The 25,480-nt window shown below is 40.4% G+C and overlaps 1 protein-coding gene across 9 annotated transcripts in view; it reads right to left on the bottom strand.

The window, feature by feature from the left end:
- LOC139757813 (calpain-5-like) overlaps positions 1-22,319 on the bottom strand; it is a 255,428-nt gene extending 233,109 nt beyond the window's left edge. For 3 of the 9 annotated variants that reach the window (XM_071678723.1, XM_071678657.1, XM_071678732.1), the window contains exon 1: positions 22,149-22,319. The gene's annotated coding sequence lies outside the window, so the exon portion shown is untranslated. Of the gene's footprint in view, positions 1-8,381; positions 8,402-22,148 lie in introns of those variants that run through there. The other 6 variants (XM_071678680.1, XM_071678707.1, XM_071678697.1 and 3 more) reach the window with 4 other exon arrangements.
- Between the last annotated feature and the right edge of the window lie 3,161 nt (positions 22,320-25,480).

The raw sequence follows: 25,480 nt of genomic DNA on the forward strand, positions 1-25,480 counted from the left end.
ACACTTTTTTTTATGACTGCACAAAAGATATTGTTCGCAACTAGCGAATGAAGTTTCGTCAAGAAATCAAAATATTTTCCGTTGGACATGCAACTTTTGACAATTATGAGTAAAGCTGAAGAGATGCTGAATACTCATGGCTTACACTTAAATTTGTTAACGCTTGAAAGTGACGAGCAATATATCAACAAAAGATAATGGTGGAAAGGAAATGAAAGCATCAAAGACCCTGGTCTAACAGTTAACAATGAAACTCGTAACCTTCATGGTGCCCATAATGAATTTGGAAAAGCTCTGAAAGAAAATGGCAACGCTGTGCAGGAATTTGCTATTGATTTTATCTACATCATTAATTCTTCAAACGTTCTCCTGCACGAAAAGGTTTTTTTCTAACCACCAGCTTGACTTGGAAATCGATAGATGTGTTTCCACTGGACACAGTTCATTCCAAGATGTGTAAGCTTAGGTGAGGTGATTAGGAGACTGTTGGAAGCGTGGAATACAATTTGAAATATTTCAAAGAACTGGATAAAATGTATTTAAGAGCACTAACAACATAAAAAACTTTCAGGCCTTAAGATGAAACTAAACGACAAAGACTTGTCACTTATTCGGGTAATTTTTTCCATAGTACTGTACTACTGTTAACAACTTTTTTGTTATCTTTCAAAGAGAAAATTCACAAATTCAAATTCTTGGGTGCATGTTAAAATTACAAGATACACATAAAAGAGACCAGGTAACAAACAGACTGTAGAAAATTGGTCACATTTCAATCGAAAGTCAACTTGTACATAATGAGCTGGTAAACTGGAAAAATCAACACGACAAGCTTTCACAGCATTTAACCCATCAAAACAAAAACTAGAGATCCTTGGAATGAAGAGATTTCTCCGGACGGCTGTAATTTCTCTACCGAAGAATTTGACACAAAAAAAAAAAAAATGAGATTTTCCGGAGAGTAGGGTGTTTTAACTTCCAAAATAGTTATCACGAAAAGAACCCTGCAAAGAATTTAACCTAATGGCAAGATCATCATCTGGTAGAGTCATAAGGCATACAAGAAACAAAACCAGATGTTAAAAAGAAATACCTCAAAGAATAGTTAAATTGAGAATTTTTATCAGGGGCATGATCAGAGATGTATGAATATTTGGTATTAGAAGGAATAACAGACCAAATATAGAGATTCTTAATGGCTGAGAAGCTAGCAAAAGCACTGCTGATACATTCCCATGGAAACAAGTTGAGAAAGGGATTTTTAATAACTCATGCACAGACATATCAGATTGTAATCAAGCTGTAGTATTTGACATTTGAATTGCTAGAGCTGCAATAAGGCGGGTTAATCCTAAACTAAAGACACTACAGTACGTTCATCTTGCTAAAAATTTGATGGTTTCTATAACAACTAACAACAAATGTGTTTAGAATCTCAAAGACCACAGAATGCAAAGAAATAAAAAGCATAAAGATATGAAGACAAAATAGAAAATACGAAAAGTTGAAAAATCAAGCTCAGGAAAAATTAGAAAATATGGAAACAAAATAAAATCGCTGAAAGACAAATAATAAAGTAACAATAAAGTAAATAAATAATTAAATTAGATCAATAATAAAAAGCTTTCGTGTCCGATTTGTTAGAAATGTTAGCTGAAGCCAATGAAAACAATAGATTTACAGATTGCATAGATACGACAGTAAGTGATTAGATGGAGTGTAAACTTTACATCTTAAACAAATGGGAAAACTTTTGTAAAGGAGAAAGGTGATTCATTCAAAAATCCAACTCAACAAGTAAGCCCTTGACATACATTTCTTGTAAAGTTTTTGAAGTAGTACCAGCAGCAGTCATAGAACTTCTCAATATGATTCATGAATAATTACAAGTGAATTATATTTCAGCCTAGCTTGTTCCTATACTTCTGGACCTGGTTCAGTAATATCAACTAAAAGTGGTGAGTATTGCATATGGTTCAGGCCAACCCTCCTCTCCTATACTGGGAAGAAAGGAGGCTCACTGAAGAGACAAGAAAACGATAGCATATGACAGAAAAATATTTGATAAACCTAACGTATTTTGTTCATATGTTAGACAAATGCAACACTGTTCATCCCGTTATACTCTTAAATCTGGCCTGTATCATTCATAGTACATATTTTCTATGGATGGGTACCCCCCTGATTTCTGTTTCAAGTATAATTAGATGTGGAAAAAAAAAAAATAACTGACAATACGTGGTCCACATGATCTCAAACACATAGACATCCTTGGGGATGAGTTACGTTCAAATAGTGGTTCACTCATCAGGTTTAAATAAATATCATGCAATATACTGTAAATATCACTGATGTTTGTTAAAATGTCCCCCTTAAATGAAAAAAAATCTTTTGTGTACTGTTTTGAATAGCAATTATTTCAATGCCAACTATTAAAGGAATTCCGTAATAAGTTGTAAGGTTCAGTTCATTCTTCAAAAATCACAGAAGTGACCGTTACATTACATGGAAGAAAAAAGAAAAACACGTACATGCTTGCATGCAAAATCAAAATGAATGCTTGACTTTCATTTCTTGAGTAAGCTGTTTTCATTTCTTTGAAACTATTGATTACCTCCTTACTTCTCAGTTACCAAACCCAGTCTTACTTCTTGTTATTTTACCTAACCTAAACTTATTTTTCAGTTACCTTACCGAACATACCCTAACCTTATTTCTTAGATCCTTTACTTAACTACCCTTACTTCTCGGTTACCTTACCTAACATAACAAAACGTTACCTCTCGTTTATTCTAATCAACCTAAACTAACCTCATTTCTCAGTTCCATTAACCTTCCTTCTATCAAATAATTCCTAAATCACTAATTCTTTGGCACAGCTGCTTGACGGATGGGGTGGTAGTTGACGGATGGGGTGGGCGTGACCAAAGGTGCATTTACATCACGATAGGCGTGAATGACTCTGCAGTACAGTAGGGTGGGTGTGATTAACCGTGCAGTACAGCAGGGTGGGCGTAACAGATAACGGTGCAGTACAGCAGGATGGGTGTGACGATACAGTACAGCAGGGTGGGCGCGGCTGACAGTGCAGTACAGCAGGGTGGGCGCGGCTGACTGTGCAACGCAGCAGGGTGGGCGCGGCTGACTGTGCAGTGCAGCAGGGTGGGAGTAACTGACGGTCCAGTAGAGCAGGGTGGGCGCGGCTGACTGTGCAGTGCAGCAGGGTGGGCGTGGCTGACAGTGCAGTACAGCAGCGTGAGCGTGACTAACATTACAGTATAGGTGGGCGAGGCTGACATGCGGTACAGCAGGGTGAGGGTGGCTGACACTGCAGCACAAGATGGGAGTAACTGACGGTGCAGTACAGCAGTGGACATGACTGATATAATGCAGTATAGCAGGATGGACGTGACTGACGATGCTTTACAGTATGACAGGTATGACTGACGGCACGGCTCAGCAGGATGGGCGTGAATGATGGTGCAATACAGCAGGTTGAAGGTGGCTGACGCTACAGTAACGCAGAATAGGAGGGACTGAAGGTGCAATAGAGAAGGGTGGGCGTGGCTGATGATGCATGACAAAAGGGTGGGCAAGACTGACGGGGCGGTTGTAGTTCAGTAAAATATGTGAATGACGAAGTACAACAGGATGGGAGTGCCTGACGGTACAGTACAGAAAGGTTGTCGTGAATGACGGTGTAGTACAGGAGGGTTGGCGTGACTGACAGTAGAGTAAAGGAGGGTTGGCGTGACTGACGGTGCACTACAGCAGGGTAAGCGTGACCGATGGAGGGGGGGTGGCAGGAGATAGGTGATGGTGGCTGCTGCCATTGATCACTGGCCTGGGCGGCGGTGGTGGTCCAGCGTGGTGACGTCATCATGATAGTTGTGAGGTCTTGTGACAGATCCATCCTTCTGATCCCGACTGGTGAGGTGCAGCCATCCTTCCCACTCCGGCTGGTGAGGTATAAACATCTTGACCTCGGCTGATGAGGTGCAGCAATCCTCCTAACCCCGGCTGGTGAGTTGTAGCCATCTTCCTGATTCCGGCCGGTGATGTGCACCCATCCACTGCCTGCCTTACCTTGACGTACCCCGCCCCACCCCCACCTAACCAAGCCCCGTGACCTCTGAGACGCACGAGCCGCCAGCTATTAACGCTGACCTCCCTCACGCACCTTCTGATTAACGTTCTACAGTGAATCAAAGAAAAAATCCTACGACAAAATGACGTTGTGATAGAATTCCAAGAGGAATAGAGTAAAACAATTCGAGACTTGTAAAGGACAAAGTACTGCTTGTGGACTGCTTATAACTACAGAGGAAAAAGAATGTGAAACCATACTAATATCTAATAGGAGACATTAATAGAAACGAGGACGAAAGATACCGCTTTATAAACCCCATGCCCTTAAACAGTGGGAAAACATACCCCAGAATACCTTGACATCAAATATGTGTGAAAAAGTAAATAAGCGCCAAACCAGCATCGGCTGACAAATATAAATGAGATGCAGACAGCTGTGGATATGTGGTTCTTGGGAAGAATATTACAAATACTATGGGAAACTAAGATCAGTAATGTACACATACTAAGAATAAGCACAAAAAGAATTCTTGTGCGACAAAGAGAAGAGTAAGTTTGAAAGATAAAGTACACCATACAGTAACCGGTAAAACAAGGGAAAAGAGGAAAAGACAGAGCTTGAAAGAACCCTGGATCATGCGAACATCCCCAAGCTCAAAGTTTTTCTTTGCTAAATTTGTTGAAATCTGATTTTTACCCACCCTAACCTAATCGAACGTAAATCTTTTACTTGGCCATAACGAACGTAGCCTAGCCTAGGTCAGACTAAAAATACGGAGTGGAGATACAGAAATCTTCAGGTGATCCAGACATAGATGGAACAACAAACGTGAACATTTGAACTAACATCATCGCACGTGCATGGGAAAGGATACAGTAGAGAGGCATGATGGCTTACGGCAAGAACATGACATTGTGGTAACGGCACCAACGGAGGACCGTGATGGTGTGACGCACAAACATGACATGGTGGCGAGGTTACGTGTTATAAAATATAATGCTAGTCTACGGCGTGATGATATTTTCCTGACGACAGATTACAGAATTACCTGACATGTCCTTCGTACAGTCATAAGAACTTTACGGCAATTGATTTTCTTGTCACAAACGCAATAGTCATGAGACATGTGAACTACACGTCATGAGTACAACTGCTGAAGTACTAGTTTTTATGTGATGGTGACTTTGTTTGTGTAACATGTGCACAAACACGTGACCCATGGATCACGTGTTTACTAACAGGTGACACATGTATATTCCTGCAACACCTGGCGAAACTCCAGGCAGACTCTAGCACGATGTAAACATAGTGACATCACAACTAGGCTACACCAAAAAAAAAAAAAGAAAAAAAAAAGAACAATACTAGCCTATACCATAACAAAACAAAAAAATCAAAATACAGACCAAATTACAAAATTATGTGTACACAGGACTAGGCTATACCATAACAAAAATATGATAATACTGAACAAACCAGAAAATGAGTCAGCACAGTTTTGGTAGGTATAAACATACGCATCTGCGATTAATAACTAATTACAACAAAGGTTATTAGGAATACAAGCAGATGAGAAAGTCAGAGACTCTTTAAACTGAAGTAACCATGAACACAAATTCTCACTGAGTGAATATTTCTCCTTATATGCAGCTTTATGCACACATCTCAACATCATAAACACAGTAAGAGAACCGCTTATCGGAACAAAATCAAACTACTGCAATAATCTTACACGTTTTCGAAACAATCGTAACAAAATCCACAGCTGACATGGTTTCTATTTTTTTCCCCCTTCAAAATGCAGCATTTGCAAGGCTTGCCATCATCCAGCTGGTGTGTGGTTGTGAGGCTACTGTAGCACTGGGAGTACATTATCAAAGAAATTCTCACTCCAAAGGAGTCCACATTTCTCTACTATTGGACGTAGCACTGACATGGTCTGCAAGGAGGAAGTTGAGAGTAAATGTGAATAAACGTAATCATTAGGTTAAGGCAGACGGACAGGTTGAATAGGGTGGTAGTTTGAATGGAGAGAAATTGGTGGAAGTGAAGTGTTCTAAATATCTGGAAGTGGACATGGCAAATGAAACCAGTCAAGTGGAAGTGAGTCATGTGATGGGTGAGGGGGCAAAGGTATTGAGAGCACTGAAGAAGTGTGGAATGATAGGTTGTTATCTGGGTACATTAGAAATGATGGTTAAGCTGAAATGATTTGGATATGAGGAGGGAAATGAGTGAGAAGATGCTGACATAGAGGATTAATGTGTCGGGGGGGGGGGGGGGGGGGAGGAAGCCAGGGAACCCAAATTGGAGATGGAAGGAAGGAGTGAAAAGATTTTGATTAATCAGGGCCTGAACGCAAAGGAAGGTGAAATGCATGCACGGGACAGAGTGGACTGGAACGATTTAATATACAGAGGTCGACGTGCTGTCAATGGACTGACCCAGGGCAGATGAAGAGGCCGGGGAAACCATGGGAAGGTTTGTGGAGCCTGGTTGTAGATAGGGAGCTGTGATTTCGGTGCCTTACATAAGACTGCTAGAAAATAGATGAGCAAATGCAGTCTCTTTTGGTCTGTTTCTGGCGATACGTCGCAAACGGCAATCATATATATATATATATATATATATATATATATATATATATATATATATATATATATATATATATATATATATATATATATTTTTTTTTTTTTTTTTTTTTTTTTTTTTTTTTTTTTTTTGCCGCTGTCTGCCGCGTTTGCGAGGTAGCGCAAGGAAACAGACGAAAGAAATGGCCCAACCCACCCCCATACACATGTATATACATACGTCCACACACGCAAATATACATACCTACACAGCTTTCCATGGTTTACCCCACACGGTTCACATGCCTTGATTCAATCCACTGACAGCACGTCAGCCCCGGTATACCACATCGCTCCAATTCACTCTATTCCTTGCCCTCCTTTCACCCTCCTGCATGTTCAGGCCCCGATCACACAAAATCTTTTGCACTCCATCTTTCCACCTCCAATTTGGTCTCCCTCTTCTCCTCGTTCCCTCCACCTCCGACACATATATCCTCTTGGTCAATCTTTCCTCACTCATTCTCTCCATGTGCCCAAACCATTTCAAAACACCCTCTTCTGCTCTCTCAACCACACTCTTTTTATTTCCACACATCTCTCTTACCCTTACGTTACTTACTCGATCAAACCACCTCACACCACACATTGTCCTCAAACATCTCATTTCCAGCACATCCATCCTCCTGCGCACAACTCTATCCATAGTCCACGCCTCGCAACCATACAACATTGTTGGAACCACTATTCCTTCAAACATACCCATTTTTGCTTTCCGAGATAATGTTCTCGACTTCCACACATTCTTCAAGGCTCCCAGAATTTTCGCCCCCTCCCCCACCCTATGATCCACTTCCGCTTCCATGGTTCCATACGTGTGAATGTGGGTGGGTTGGGCTATTCCTCGTCTGTTTCCTTGCGTTACCTCGCTGACGCGGCAGACGGCGGATGAGTATAATAAAAAATACACACATACACACACACACACACACACACACACACACATATATATATATATGTATATATATATATATATATATATATATATATATATATATATATATATATATATATATATATATATATATATATAAAGACACACCACTGACTGGGAAATTCATAGCAAAACCATTTCAAAACGTACATGATGAGACATACAAATGACGTTATCATTTACTTCCCGTCCTATATAAAGATCTGCATTTAAAACAAAATGCATTGCATAATATACCATAACTGAAGCAAGTAGTTGACACCCTAAATGAACTATTGACACCAAACAGGGGCCAAAGATTTAAACTGCGACTCTCTGGAAATTCCAAGGAAGTCACCACAACAAAACCTTGCTTGCTCTTAAGTATTTTTAGGTGTTTTGTCCTTGGTTGGTGTTGACTTATGAGACGCTTGGTATCTTATAACGTATCTTTGGGAGTTGGATTAATAACAAAGATTTTCTAATGTATAATCAGATTATTATATTTTCCCCCAATAACGAGTAAGTTGAGTTAGTGGTGGTAATCCTAGACCATTTGAATGGGTGATGGCGGCCATACACATGATGTAGCCCTGTTATATATGAACACTAGGCTACTGCTTCAGTATGCCCTCCATACAGAAAATTAGGACTGGCATCGGACCGCACAGCCTGGATCAGAAGTGGGCCTCGATCATAGCTGGGACAGGACAACAACCCGTACTAAGACAATGTAGTACCTCACCTTGGACCAACGGTGCCACGATAACACACTGGACCGAAGGTAGACCACGACCAGGAAAGGAACTGGGCCACCAGCTGAACCGAAAGTATATCAGCCATAAAAATGAAAGTGTAGTACAACAATGATGACTTTTACCCTTGAGTACGACATCCTGAACTCTTGAGTACGACATCTTAAACTCTTGAGTTCGACGACTTAATCCCTAGAATACACCCACTTCACCTACTGAGTAACGACGATGCCGTAATTCCTTTAATATGCCTCAGCCCATTGAGTAAGGTGACTGAAGTCATCGTACTTCAGGGGGTTAAGTCATCACATTCGAGCTGTAAGTCTGGAGAAGGCGCCATTAATAAAGATCCTCCCATCTAAAATGAGTGCTACCCCCCCCCCCCACCCCCCACCCTCAACAAAACCGACGCGCCGGGAGCTGCACGGAAGTGACTCAGGTGTTGTGGACGCCATCCGTGAGGCATTAATGATCTCCCGGTTGGCTGGTGTACTGATCTACCTCACCCGTACTGCCAGGTGACTAATATGGTCCCTATCGTAATAATTCAAGACCTGAACACCGTTGCAGACACTTATGAACGGCTTCTCATCCTTAGATCTAGTTTCTTCGGTGATGGCGGTATCGGAGGGGAGGAGAATGAGGACAAGAAAGTACAATAGAAAAACAAAAGACAGATGTAGTGGGTAAAAATGTATGGTACTGGTTAATTAGAGTATGTGAGTGATTAATTTAGTATGTATTTTTCGTGTCTATTCCATAACCTTGGCAGACACTGTGTGTGTGTGTGTGTGTGTGTGTGTGTGTGTGTGTGTGTGTGTGTGTTGAAAGGCTCCGAGTGAAGCAGGTGTGTTCCAAGTTTGTTTTGCTGTACAAGACTTGAATATATGTCCTTTAGTCTTCACTGTCTCCTTAGTTTTCCCACATAATAATCTGTGCTGTTTCTTCTGCAACACATACCACTCGACTGCCAACCCGCACAAGTCTGTCCTCAGTATTTAACTTGTATGAGTATTCGTCACTTCTTGAGGGAATGTATTGCCATATTCTATACCCTCTGTAGCATCAGTAGACGTGATCTTGGGGCGGGTAATGGGCCTGGGGAGTGCCCATGATAAGGAAGACCCATAACCTTCACCAGATGCAGTTTTTGTTTCTGTGAGGTGCCCGGATTTATGAGAAGGCTAGGCAAGGTTGCTCAACCTTGAGCAGCATTCTTGCTAATATGGTCTTCTGTTAACTTTGTAGCACGACGGTATAACCCTGAAACACGACGGTAAGACCCTTGAGCAAGGCGGTACGACCATTGAGCACGACACAGCAACCCTTAAGCACGGCGGTATGACCCTTGAGCACTAGGGCACGACCCTTATTCACGACGGTATGACCCTTGAGCATGAGGGTACGACCCTTGAGCACGGCGGTATGACCCTTGAGCACTAGGGCACGACCCTTATTCACGACGGTATGACCCTTGAGCATGAGGGTACGACCCTTGAGCACGGCGGTATGACCCTTTAGCAAGAGGACACGACCCTTGAGCATGGCGGTATGACCCTTGAGGATGGCGGCACGATCCTTAAACATGGCGGTGCGACCCTTGGCTATGAAAGCCAGGCCATCTACCTAATTATGAAGGGTTACGTCAGAAGCCAGGCCGTCAACCGAATGGTCGGTTGTACCGCCGTGCCCGTGGGATTAAACCTTGCGGAGCAACCAACATGAACTGATTCTATGAAAGGTAACTGAGTTACTATCTTCATTAATTTCAGGAGCATCAAAAACATGCAGCCAACCCCCTATGTAGGATTTTACAGGGATGGAATCTCAATCTAACATTCCACTATAAATAGAAGGGAAGGGAAACCGAATTCTAAATCAAACAATTCGCTACACGCTGACTTTTTTTTTGATCTCCAATTTGCAGACAGAAATTACCAAAAAGAACGAGCAAGGAGAGCAAGGTCAACGATCGCTTCAACGAACAAGCTTTCCTAACCTTCACATAACATCACATTCTCTCTCTCTCTCTCTCTCTCTCTCTCTCTCTGCTTACATCTTGACATTTGTCGCCCGTGTTCATGGATCATATTTGCTAACATTCTGATCAGCTGGTTCAGCAGCAATAAGCGTACTGAAAAATTTTGTGAATGCCGGGTGAACCCAGGATGTTGCCCCAGCTGTTAACGCCTGTGCTTGATCTTATCGTCCGCAGTGGGTCACGTTATGTCCGACCACTTAGTGAAACTTCTACATATCGCACTTACGGTTCAAGTCATACTTGTTAGACAAATTGAGATGGATAATAATAGACGAAATATAATCTACACAATCGCTAGCGTCCTAGCTTCGAGGTAGAAGGCCCTCACTCACACGCACACACACACACACACACAGTAATTTGAGACATTCGCTTCTGCAAAATGAAATACAAATAAGGGCGACCTATTCTTGGTGAAACTGTGAAGAACTCATCAATGCGCCTCTGCATATGAACCTTCATGACTGTAAACGAAATCAGTGAGAGAAATGAACTCGGATTAAATCTACCCAAGATGTGGATACACGCTCGAAAGCACGGTTATCGAAGCTTATCCTTTACTTCGTATCGGCGAATTAATAACCTGAATAATCGAGGTTCCGTCCCTGCTTCAAGTCAAAGACCCAAATAGTGAAAAAATATCTGAACAATTAGGGCTTCCAATGGCGTACTGGAGCAGGGAGGGGCATCTGACCACGGACACCGGTTTAGGGGCGCCAAATTGGCAACCAATTTGCTTAGAATTTTGCTATTCACTATAAACCCAACGCTCGTGAAAATGCTCATGGTATATGCTTGACATCATGTTTATCATCAGCAATATCATGCCTAGAGAAATCCCGTTATTTTCAGTTGTCGACTGAGTAAAATACATAAGGATTTCGCAGTTGACAAGAAATCTAAAATTCTGTGAACTGCATATATGGGGACGTATTTGTCGAGTCATTCAAACAGTGTTGAATGCCTATGTAATTTTACATCGGATTTTATTCGTCCTATATAATAATACATAAAATGAGTTGTGGTGCATTTTTATTATAATGTCGAGTATAATATCAAATAAGTCATTAAAAGAACCATACATGTTAAATAGATGAAGATTCAAATTCACAAAGCATTAACTATGACTTCCATACGTGTAGTAGCCATGCAAAGGCCAAGTCATAATGTGTACGTGTTAGGTCGGAAGGGTGTGTGTTTGCACTTGCAACAAAAAAAAAAATTCTACTGGCGAGGACCATTAGTTCAATCGAGTAACTCACTCCATGACACTTTATAGTTCTGCTGAAAAAAGCGTTTTAATATTATGTATGAAAGTATTATACGAAAACTGTAATCAGTCTGCAAGCATGGCTAGCAGGCATTCAAAACTTAATGTAAATAAGCTAATTTAGTTACCTGTTGATTCTAAACTTAAGATGTTAATGTGAGTAGTCGCCATGATAACCTCTTACTGTTAGGTAAGTCATTAACTATTTCCAGGGACAAAGAATGTAACGGGTATACGCAACTTGTACCGTGAACGTTAATTTCATCCTTTTTACCCTAAGTTTCAGTGTTTCATTTGGAATACTATACAAAGCTATGATAAACATTATAAAGTAGGCTCACACAGAGAAATTACTTTTGTAAAGTGATTTTCCTTCAAATAACTTTTACTTTTCCTGAATTCCATAGGCATAATGAGAATTTGCATACTGACAACAAATATATTTTGCGTTTGTACAATCAATGCTTGAAATCAGTTATCTAATATAGTACTGACAAATGTGAAAACCAAACAATATTTCTTTATATGAACAAAAGTTTCTATATTTATTTTGGTCTAATATGCAATCACAGCCTAGTGTCGGCAGTTGCGTTGCCGATTTTAGTGCTAAGAATCACATTGACATTACCTTTATGGCACAACAATCAACGAAAAAACTCTTGATGCTGATTTGTGTACAACGAGCTCTTTCGTCAATGTTCTCGATTTGAGTATGTATAAAATGGACCTGTAATCTACTGAGTGGTGTACCAATATCTGCAATCATTACAAAGAATACTAAAATATATTTGCTCGGTAACTCGTGAATAAGCTGTATGTTTTCTAAAGTTCACATCAAATCACTTGAGGTGCGTTGGACTTTAATAATCATTTTGTTTTTCACATATCTGAGATGAAGCCAACATTATTTTCTATATTATTATAATCAATGAAGGTTTCTTTACAATCAAACTTTTCATATTCTTACCTAGACGACATTAATCTATAAGGCTTTATACAAAAGTTTTCGTATATAATGGCCTTAAGTGATCTCCTTTAAGTGCTGGTATGATACTGAAGACGATGACAAGGATGGTGTTGATAATCCATGGAGTAAGACGTGAATAATTGTTACACCAGCTGCTGAAAGTGATTTTTGTATGTTTCCAACTATTTTCTTTTCGATTATGATAATCACAGGGAAATAAGTGTATTATGGGATTTTGAAAAGTATTTCAAAGGACAGAGAATCTCAATACCGATGAGATTCGATCATATATGACAAAGCCAGATGACTCAATCTTAATATTGTTCTTGTTCACTAATTTTCATAAATTAGCGATACCTACATGCACATTTAGAACTATTTTGACGGGTATTTTAAGTGTTTCTAGGACTCAGATATGTCTAGCAGAAAACTAAGTGGCACTAATCATTTACGGACTTCCGGATATATCGGTCAGCGTTACTAACCGTCATGCATACACGGGTCACCTGGGATCAAACCCGCTCAAATTCGAATTCTGGTCGGGGCAGTCGGTCCACAGGTCGCCCAGCTGTTCATCCACCCCGAGCGACTGGTAGATAAAATAGGTACCTGGCAGAGGCTAGTGTATGTGTGCGTGTGCACATATGAGTTAAAACATGGTACATATATACAAGGTTAGGAGACGGGGCAACACGAGTGTAAAACTCTCCCAGTAATACGCAAACATCAGTCACAAATGGGAATCATCATAGGAAAAGGTAAAGGAAGAAGCGCGAAAGTAATGCAACGGTTTCTTTTGAACAGTGCACATGGAAGAATCAATAACAAGAGAGACGGGAGGATAAGGAACCGTCCTTAGAGACCACAATCATGAAACTAAGGTAAAATACACTGAAATGGTAGGCAGGAAAGCTTCCATCATGCAAGACTAGAAATTATGAGAGCAGGAGTGTAAAGGGCGGATTGCCTTCGGATTATATATATATATATATATATATATATATATATATATATATATATATATATATATATATATATATATACATTTATCTTGCTTTGTCGCTGTCTCCCGCGTTAGCGAGGTAGCGCAAGGAAACAGACGAAAGAACGGCCCAACCCACCCACATACACATGTATATACATACACGTCCACACACGCAAATATACATACCTATACATCTCGACGTATAAATATATATACACACATAGACATATACATATATACACATGTACATAATTTATACATGTACATAATTCATCCATGTACATAATTCATACATGACATCGAATTCGGCAGGGCAATCCTGCTTTGGAAATGTATGTTCCGTTCCTTAGGAACTTTAGGGAACGCGAAAATGTCCCGTTTTGGAATACAATGATCATAAATTTACCACTTTATTTAAACCACCGCCAGCAAGTTGAAAGGCTCCATGCATTTTCTTTCTTTTTTTTCTTTGGCTGCCGTGATGCAAGCATACGAAAACAGCAAGGTCCTTTTTTTTATTTTGATCTATAAATATCTTAGCAGATTATGGACCGTACGAAGAATAACACCCAGCCGACCCAAGCACTGCTCTCATGCCCTTCATTTTCATATATCAAAGTCGAAAAAATTTTCTTATTCTTACCGAAGATCAGTTATGAAATATGTTCGACTCAATACAAAAAAAAAAAAAAAAAACCGTTGACCACTGTACTCTAGGTCTATCTCCGAAAGGTGGATTATCTCTGCCTTAGGAGAATAGCACTAGTCCCTTATGTAACTGTACGTATACAAATTATATAACATATATATCAAATGCATCTTGTTGCCAAAGCTCGTGTTGGAAAAAGGTTTGGCGTGATACAACTCATGGTTTATTGGGTGAGAGGAATGCTTAGATTTTTTTTCTTTTCTTTAACCTCCTGACAATATATATATTTTTTTCTTTTCATCGTTCATGTCCCTCTTTCAACTCGAGAAAATCCAGTCGCTTTCTGCTTTTAGGGGGGGGGGGCCTCCGTGCCATACATTCAGACACACGTATACTTACCCACAACCCTAAATTCTTCTTTCTGTTCATTTGTTACCTTATAAGCCGTTATCTAAGGGATTGTCAAGGGAACCAAGCAGTGTATTCTGTATTTGCTGTCTGGATCTCCAATATCTCTATAGTTGGCGTCTCCGCTATCTCGTAATTTCTGCCATCTTCTCATATGTATCTCGACTGGTTTAACGTTCGTTCGTGGATGTTTTTCTTTATCATTTTCCATGTGGAGGTAATTCTCTTCCCAGGCGAATGAATCTCACTGCCCCTTTCATACCCTCTGCAGCATGAACATACGTGATGTGGAGACCAGGTGGGTTGGAGCGAGGAGTAGTTCATAACTGGGAAGCCAGGTGAGGGTGGGGTTATAGGAGAGTAGCTCACTCAAGGATGGCAAGGTGGGTGAGGACTGGGGAGTAGTTTACGATAGGGAGGCCATGTGGGTGGGGGTTGGGGAGTAGTTTAGTACAGGAAGGCCAGGTGGGTAAGAACTTGTGAGTACTTTATTGTAGGGAGGCCTGATGGGTGGGCACTGGGGAGTGGTTTAGTATATGAAGGCCAGATGCGTAAGGACTGGGGAGTAAGTTATCATGGGGAGGCCAGATGGGTAAGGCTGGGGAGTACATTATGGGGAGGCTAAGTGGTTGGGGAGTGGGGAGTAACTTAGTATACGAAAGCCAGCTGGGCAAGGACTGGGGAGGAGGTTATTATGAGGAGGGCTGGTGGGTGGGGACTGGGGAGTGGCTCACTATGGGAAAACCAGTTGGGTGGAGTCTTGGGAGTAGTTCATCAGTACGGGGCGCTAAGTAGGTAGGACGGGACTCAGGAGTAGTTAAGTATGGGAAGGTCGGGTGAGAGGGTGGAGACCCGAGATTAACTCAGCATGAGAAAGCCAAGTGGGTGGGTGAGGACAGGGGAGTAGTTGAGTAAGGGGTGGCCAAGTAGGGTTTACGTAGATTAAAGAGCAGATCTTTGCAGGAAGCCAGGTGAGGGCTGGGAGTAGCTCAGTAATGGGGGGGGGGGGGGTAGCCAGGTGAGGGCTGGGGAGTAGTTCAGTAATGGGGGAAGCCAGGTGAGGGCTGGGGAGTAGTTCAGTAATGGGGGGGGGGGGCTGGTGGATATAGACAAGGAAATAGCTGAGTATGGGGAGACCAGGTGGATGGGGACTACAGAGAAGCTGAGTATGGGGAAGAACAGGTGAATCGGGAGTGAAGAGTAGCTCAGTATAGGGAGACCAAGTGGGTGGGGACTGGGAAGAAGTTCAGTGTGGGGATGAAAAAAAAAAAAAAGAAGTGGATGGAGACAAGAGAGTAGTGCAATATGGGGGAGACCAGGTGGGTGGGGAGTGGAGAGAAGCTCAGTATGGAGAGAACAGGTGGATGGAGACTGGGCAGTAACTCAGTCTGGGAAGGCCAGGTTGACGGGGACTGGGTAGTAACTCAGTATGAAGAGGCCAGATGTAAGGAAACCGTGGGGGTCACTCAGTATGGGGAAGCCAAATGGGTGGGGACTGGTGAGGTAATTCAGTATGGAAAAACCAAATGTGTGGGGACTGTTAAGTAACACAGTATGGGGTGGGTTGGCGTCTGGGATTTATGGCAAGGACTAAAATATTCCTGCGTAGTGAAAAGTTTCTTGTTGATCGGCAGAACAAAGAGGCATTGATCAGCAATTTGCAGTCTTGCTTGGGAGACGGCCAATGATAGTAACATCAGAGGCATCTGAACGTCTTTGTTGGGCATGGCAAAGTGTCATGTCATATATGTGTGGAAGATGGTAACACCATTCTACATCACGCCCCTGATTTGTGGTGCGGCGTTAAAGTGGCACACACACACACACACACACACACACACACACATGTTGCTACATCATAATTAAGAAACCAGTTAGGAATGTTGCCATCTTGACCATTTCTCATATTCACTCACTCCCAAGCAGACACAGGCCAATACCTTTTCATAAACACTAAAAAACAAATTGAGTATCAGTCGTCTTTAGGAAACTACCAACACATCAACTCCAGAATTATACAGCGGGTGGGATTCACGTCTATACAAGTCGTCTTAGTTAACGTCTTTTGTGTCAATGGAAAGACTAAGGCATTTATAGAAGTTTGGGAGTGATGAGTTTGCCTTAGTCTTCCCTGGCTAGGTGACAAATCCGAGTACAGCAATAAATACTCTAAAATGTTTGGGGTAAGTCTTCAAACGTTATGGGCAGGATTCACCCAGTGTCTGTGACGCTATAGGTACGTACTATGCAAATTACTCCAACGTCCAGTGAACAGAGCTTATCACCAACGTATGAAGACCTTACACAACACAGCCTAAGAGCCAATCATAAGCCAGCCATATATAGGAGGGTTCTCCAACACCACAATTCTGGCCTCAATATCACTAAAGAAAGAACAGTTATTCAAACATGAGGAATTCACTATACAGTGGATTACAAATGAAATGTTCACCACGATATATTACTTTTAATTCACTGTAGCAACAACTGTACATTTTGTTCAGATGCTACTTAAACCCCCTAACTTGCCAGCGTTACAATATATATATATATATATATATATATATATATATATATATATATATATATATATATATATATATCTTTTTTTTTTTCTTTCAAACTATTCGCCATTTCCCGCATTAGCGAGGTAGCGTTAAGAACAGAGGACTAGGCCTTTGAGGGAATACCCTCACCTGGCCCAATTCTCTGTTCCTTCTTTTGGATGCAAATAATTAACTTTACATCTTTCTCAACCCTCCAAAATGGTCACATACTCCTACACCCTCCTCAGTATTGGAACAGAAGTCCAAGCTTCAGTTCAACAGTTCTCATTTACTTGGACCTGAAAGACTCTCATCACACAGTCTTGAGCATACACGGATTAATCAATCCCGTCAGGTTATATCATTCCGTTCGAAATTCATTCCCTTAAAGGATGGGTTATCAGAACTTTATATATAAATATCTCAGTACATCACTACCGTACACTTAATACTAGTTGCTTACATGATCATTATTTGTAATAATGAAGTCCCATACACGTAGACCGTATAAACAGAAAGTAATTCCATATGCCTAGATTATATACTCACTTTTCACGAATTGTCTTTACATCCTAGACACTAGTGCATCTAATCAGCAAGTCTAAAGCAATGGCGTTGTCCTGGGGCGTCCACACACACACACACACACACACACACACACACACTGTCCTGGATCGAAGCCGTTGTCATGGATAATGTTGCATGAACACGATCAGAAGTAACCTCAACTAATGTAATCCTTCTCGGCTGAAGAGCTCACTACTCCTACACAATCACCACATGCAAGTTACTTTATCTAAAAGTATAAAAAATTCTTTTTTTTTTCTTGACCGTCACTTAGGGTTAAGGTTTAATGGTACATCATTACACCCAAGGGCAATTACCGTCGTACTTAAGGCTTGTACCACAATGTGTACGTTCTTCGATACCTACGGATTCTAGGCAATCTTCGTCAAATCAGCTGCTGTTACTTAAAAACCCAAATGATAACATCTAATTTGATCGTTCAGTACGTACAGAACGTTTGGGGCTTTCAAAACTTCCAATAAAACGAAGTCAACCATCGAAGACCAACACTCATGCTTTTAATTCAAGTGACGTCGGTAATCCCCACGTCAGGGTTAGTCAGTCGACGATGAGCTTTGTCTGAGAAGTTTTGGCAGACAAGTGGCGCGGGCCAGTCTATGGGTCTGGGCGGGCTATTCACGTTCCTCACCAACCAGACGTGAGCCACACCCTAACCTCAACACGTGCATCCCATATACTTCATCCACAAACACTTCTGTACTGTGGCAAGACTATGCATGACTGTAGTCTATCAACTGCATATATATATATATATATATATATATATATATATATATATATATATATATATATATATATATATATGTGTGTGTGTGTGTGTGTGTGTGTGTGTGTGTGTGTGTGTGTGTGTGTGTTTCATAATGTACGCCACTTCTCGCGTAAGCGAGGTAGCGCCAAGAACAGAAGAAAGGCCACATCGGCTCACATCCATTCTCTGGCTGTCATGTGTTACGCACCGAAACCACAGTTCCTGTCCACATCCAGGCCCAACAAACCTTTCCATGGTTCACCCTGAATGTTTCACATGCCCTGGTTCAGTCCAATAACGGCACGTCGACCCCAGTACACCACATCCTTCCAATTCACTGTTCCGTACACGCATTTCACCCTTGTGCTTGTTCAGGCTTCGATCGCTCTCAATCTTTTTCGGTCCATCCTTCCATCTCTAATTGGCTCTCTCCATTCTCCTTGTTCCATCCACTTCTGACACACACCCTCTTTGTCAACCTTTCGTCACTCATTCCCACCATACGTCCAAGCCATTTCAAACACACCCTCATCAGCTCTCTTAATCACACTCTTTTTATTAACACATCTCTCTTACCCTTCAATTACTTACTCGATCAAAACACCTCACACCACATACTGTCCGCAAATATTTCATTCCCAGTATATCCACCCTCCTCCGCACAGCCTTAGCATCCGTAGCCCAAGCCTCACCCATATAATATTGTTAGGACTACTATTCCTTCAAATACACCCATTTTGCCCTCCCAGATAACGTTCTCTCCACGCATTCTTCTTCAGCACTCCCAAAACTATCTCCCCCTCTTCCACCCTATGACTCACTTTCGCTTCCATGGTTCCATTTGCTGCCATGTCCACTCCCAGGTATCTAAAACGCTTTACTTCCTCCAAGTTTTCTCCATTCAAACTTACATCCCAACTAACCTGTTCCTCAACCCTGCTAAACTTGACTTTGTTATTGTTTACATTCGCTCTTCATCCTCCCACACACTCTTCTACTCTAAGTCTCTAACTTCTGCAGTTTCTCACTCGAATCCGCTACCAGTACTGTATCTTCATCAAACAACTGACTTACTTCCTATGCCCTCTCATGAACCACTGACTGCATACTCGCCCCTTTTCCCAAGACGCATTTACATCCCTCACCAGCTCATCTATAAACAAATTGGACAACCATGGAGACGTTACACATCCCAACCGCAGACCAACCTTAACTTGGAACCACTCCCTCTCCTCTCTTCCTACTCGTGCACATGCCTTACACACTTAAAAACTTCTAACTGCTTCTGGCAGCTTTCCTCCCACACCGTATATTCTTTAAGACATTCCACAAGGCTTCTCTATCAGCCTTATCATATGTTTTCTCCAACTCTGAATGCGACATACAAATCCATTTGTTCCTCTATGCATTTCTTACACACATTCTTTAAAGCAAACACTTGATCCACACAACCTCTACCACTTCTGAAACCACACTGCTCCTCCCCAACCTGATGTTCTGTACATGCCTTCACCCACTCAATCAATACCCTCCCATACAACTTACCAGGTACACTAAACAATCTTATATATCAGTAGTTTGAAAACTCACTGTGTGTGTATATATATTGCTCACACTAGTACAAGATAATAGTTATGAAGGTGAACTCGCACTTCAGTAGGATTTCATATAATCTTATCTAAAACGTATTTTTTTTCTATGCATGTGGCACAACTTGTTTCATGAAGACAATGCACCTCGTCAGGTGCCAATAATTAATAGTTATTCAAATCCCAAGATCACACAAGATGTACCGCCTGGCGTCTACCATCATAGACAACACACTAGACTGACCGTGACCGTAAAAGGGAGAGTTGGGGGGTACCATGTGGTTAAGGGGGGATCATATTTGTTTCTTGTTAATTCTTTCATAATGATTTGGATAATAATAGGATTGGCTTCGAAGTTGCAAGGGAACAAATTAAAGTTCTTAGTATTAGCAATCAAGACAGTTTCAATGACGCTACAGGTAGGATAATCAGCAGAAGGGTATAAAAGAAATGGATTTTTAAGGTCTACATGATGACTGTTTTCATGACAGCGTTTAGCGATCGCATTTTCGTGGTCATCCCTGCCTTGTGAGTGACGGTGCCAATAAGCAACTTTCAGTCACAGATTTTCCAGTCTGGCCAATGTATACGTTTTTACATGCCTTACATTTGGCGGCTTAAACACTCCCAATTGTTAGATGATTTGGCCTACTTTTAATTATGGTCTTACTGATAGTGTTATTGTACTGGAGGGCAACACTGAAAGCACTGTTTTTAGTACCTGTCATACATTAACTAAGTTGGGAGAATAGGGCAACTAAGTTGGGAGAATAGGGCAACACTAAGTATTTAGACCTATCATCCACTTTTACTCTTCTAAAAGAAGGAACAGAGAAGGGGGCCAAGCGAGGATTTTTCCCCGCAAAGGCTGTCATCTGTTCCTTACGCTACCACGCTAACGCGGGAAATGGCGAATACGTATGAAGAAAAATATTCAATACATTTTTGTCACTGTCTCAGACAGTGTTTCAGTGAATCCATTCCCTTTCCCATACACTTTTCATATAATATGATCAACTTTGCGTTTTATAATGCCAATGATAGAGTACGTGTATGCTATTATTAATATATCCGTGACATGTTGCACATGACTCATGTCACTTCTCAGTTCTCATGTGCTGCTGACCCATATCAGTCATGAACAATGGATCAGAGATGATACTGAATTTGATAAAAGGTAAAGCACTGGACCACAGAATCTCATTGACTGAAATGGAAAGTTAAGATGGAATGGGCACAAGGAAAGAGTATGACAATAAATTTAACCTTAACGTCTTTTAAAATACCATCAGGGAAACGACAAGTGGGGGGAGGGAGCCAAAATGATACAGATAAAACATCGACGATGCCATACTAAAACAAGGTTCATCATGCAACAGTAGAAACTGAGAACTCAGAGGACCGAGTAGCATGGAGGAATTTTGTGGGACGAGTAGAGAGAGGAGCAATATGAGAAGGTTAAAGGAAGGACGGTGGATTTGCTAGAGCCTCTTTGCACTTTCAAACTTGATTCAAATGTTCTAATTCTTTACTAATTAAAGTTTATTAACTTCAGTTAAACAATCCAATACTGTATTCAACTCACAACTGCTGAACTTTTTTTCCCTCATTTCGTCCCAGTCTATGACTGAAACCCACATATTTGTCATCCTGTGTAATCCATTACCAGCAAAAGAGGTTCCGACCTGGTAGTTAAGGTCATCTCAAAATATATCCAGAAATGGGAAAGTCAACCTGAGGAACGTATGTAGTTTCCAGACAATCTGTACACCTCTGCTGCATGACAAGTTCCGGAAAGTATGAGTTTCTTATTAAAGTTATCTTATACATTTACTCAGACACACGAAAATAACGTTCACTCTAGAAACTGCATACATTTTCCTTTATTGTAAAAAATAAATCTTTCAAGGGAATATAAAGGAAGAAAATGTTTTCGTATAACTTAACATTTCTAGATTAAACTTACCGCTCTCTGGTAGAGGTTTGTTTATCCAGATGCCTTTGGCCTACTCACAGAGTTATAAGGAAACTATCACTAACACCTTCACAGTGATATAATACGTGCACACTTTCCTTCGCGGAGAGAGCTACTGACACCAACCGAACGAAAATAACTTCTCTGAAACACTGTCGAGAACGTCGTGAGCTGAGTCATACCGTAAGAAATGTCATAGATGTCAATGGGTTAAGCACATATTTTTCTTTGAATTCACAATAGGCTTATGGAAAACCATTTGTCACATGTGATTAATAATGGTACAATAAATCCCCATTCCAAAGTATCATTTCCAAGGCAAATTTGGATTTGCCACGGTTACCAGTGCTGTCATTGATGAACCTCATACGTTTGGCAAGGGGTGTGTGTGTGTGTGTGTGTGTGTGTGTGTGTGCCTCGGATCTATCTTTGTCCGATAGTGTGTAAATGTGTTGGATATTTTCCTAAACTCTCAGATAATAATGCCACAAGTCAATGAAAAGCTTTTAATACCCCATTTTCATCAAAAGCCTTATTTCATAAAGATTATGCATGACAACAAAGATTGTCATTTCTCACCAATCAATTCCGAACAAAGGATTCGAATGTCCTTCCGAGAGAATGGGATATCAAAAATTGAATTGTAGAAAACGTATGATAGTATATAGTAAATTATATGTTGAAATATGTTAACCCCACAGATGACTAAACTTAATTGCCAGCATCATAGACTTTGCAAATTAGCTGAAAATAGTTATGTCAGTATTATCTTCATTATATATGAATATACAGATTCTTTGATTATCATTTAAAGCTGGACTTTACAAACATCTGTTGGTCATATTTTGTGACTATCGACAAAGACTCTTACGGCAATTACTGCTTTACCTTATTTTGACTTGTTGGTACTCTCAACAATCCATTTCAAGCAATTATAAAAGGTTGTCGCATGGGTCGAGAAATCTGCCTATGTTTATACATGACGTCATCGATGAACGGCTCCTATTTGTCATCTCTGCGTTTACATACGACTTCCTTTGGTACTACAAAATGACTACTAATAACCTTTACTTTAGATAGGAAAGGTTTTGTCTTATTATTGACTCATAATGGATTATTTTCTAAAGATCATTCATGATAATCTAGGCAAAGTTTATAGGTGGGTTTTTTTATGTTAAACCATTTTGGAGAAACAACAACAGTTTTACACTGATTAAGGAAGAGTGATATATCTATGTTGTGAACAATAATAGAAGATTTAGATGCATGAAGTAAGTAAAAAGAAGCAGGGGCGATCGAGCCGCAACATTTCAAACACCCCGCAAAGATTCACAATTTTACTCTGGCTCCGAACCTCTCGTGTTGGTTTGGTATGACATCATTCAACAACCAGGAAATAGATTGTTCATTCACATCTGACACATTTATTTCTAAATTCAGTTCCCTTCTTTTCAATCCACGATGCTGTACATACTTATATATGTAACTGAAAATATCAAGAATTATTTCCTTTTGACAAACAGTGCTCGATAATCTTCTTATAATGATACATCTATTGTACACAAACTTCGCTATTGCATTACGTTTATTGCTACGTCTGGCATGTTAGGAATGTTTCATTTGAAATTAATTATAGCTATTATTAACTTTTAACCCGTATATTTTGTTGGTTAATGAAATACATAGATATATTTTTGTCGGCACAAGACTGTCATTTTGCTTCAGTTTTCTTACAGCTTTACTTGTCACTTTTTATTTGCTAATCAGTTCAACAGCATTATGTTAAGTTTATGAGGTATTTCCTCTAACTTTATGCCCCTATGTAGACAGATTTCAAATGCTATACTTGTGTTACCCACACTTTCTCTTAATCACTGTGGTTGGTTAAGTTGTAGCTCATGCCTACAGAGTACTTTGTATACAAAAGAGCAAATAGCCTTTTTAAAAGTACTTTACTGTACTTAGTTCCTCTAAGACAGTAAATATTAGAGCGTGAATTGAAGATATATCATTAATCAGTGTTACAAATTTGTCTATCTTCATATATTGTATTGTCTAAAAAAAAAAAAGATACCACCATTCTTATTTCGTACCTTAAAGATCATTGTACCATCAAGTTGTATGGCAATTACTTTACATTAAAAATCCCTAAAATAATTACATTTATACCACATATAATTTTCCTTGTTCATGGCCTAATCTTAACAAAGCTCCCAATATACTATATTTGGTGTCATATCTATACCTCTTTCATGGAAGTGAAACGACTGTACGATCGTATTTCACACGCGTGCCTGGTTTGAAATATTTTTTTTCATTATTTTATACCATCTTCCCAGTGGTTCCAGCAGCATTTCTTCATCCACATTTGACAGATTTAGTCTACATCTTATGGCTTCAACCTTTCTTGTCTTTGGACAGCCAAGAGATAATTCCAGATACTGGTAGTACGTTCTTACATGGGTCTCGCTCATATCTGTAGAGGGAACAAACACACCTGATAGTACTGGTCAATATTTTGGCCATTTGACGCATTTGCTCCTTACATTTCAAAACAAACCTTGTCGCGGTATCGGCAGGCAACGATGTCCCACGAGGTGTTACATGAATATCTAATGTATTTCAACATGCGAATGCAAAGAAAACTCACAAAAATGTATGTGTAGGGAAGAGGGAATGTTTGTTTAGAGGCAAGAACAGGGTCCCAGATACCATATGGAACTGATGACATCTGGCACATCTAGTCAGCCACTCAAATTATCGTATTCATCGGCAGTCAGCCATTCAAATTACTTCATTCATCAGCAGTCAGCCAATCAAGTAACCGCATTTATCAGCATTCAGCTAATCAACTGACCGTGTTCATCGGGCAAAATCTGTTGTCTATCTAAACTTTTAAGATATTCCAATGTCTAATGTCTTACTTCACTAAATATTACTCATAGAATTTCATCATGATCCATTACAGAAGTTAACAGCCTGAAGACTGGTGTTCCTAGCCTCCCTTCCTATCGGTTTACACTCATAAGAAAGTTAACAGAGGCATACATTACATTTCATAATCATCTAATAAATTCATTTCTGTTTAAACAACTATGAAAGGTGATGGTAATCTTAAATGCGAAGAGTTATCGCCGAAGGTGATATGCCCCTGTCTGACGGAGTTACTGTTCTGTGATTCAACATAGTTTCTAGGCATTAGCTTCGCTAGATGTTTTTTTTTTTTTTTTTTGACAAGCAGTTGTCGTCTTCATTCTCCTTCAAATCAAGATTTTCGTTGTCGGTACGGATAATTTCCTTCTGTGATAAATACGTGGTTAAGT

This window comes from Panulirus ornatus, chromosome 2 (assembly GCF_036320965.1).
Source record: "Panulirus ornatus isolate Po-2019 chromosome 2, ASM3632096v1, whole genome shotgun sequence".
NCBI classification, from domain to species: Eukaryota; Metazoa; Arthropoda; class Malacostraca; order Decapoda; family Palinuridae; genus Panulirus; species Panulirus ornatus.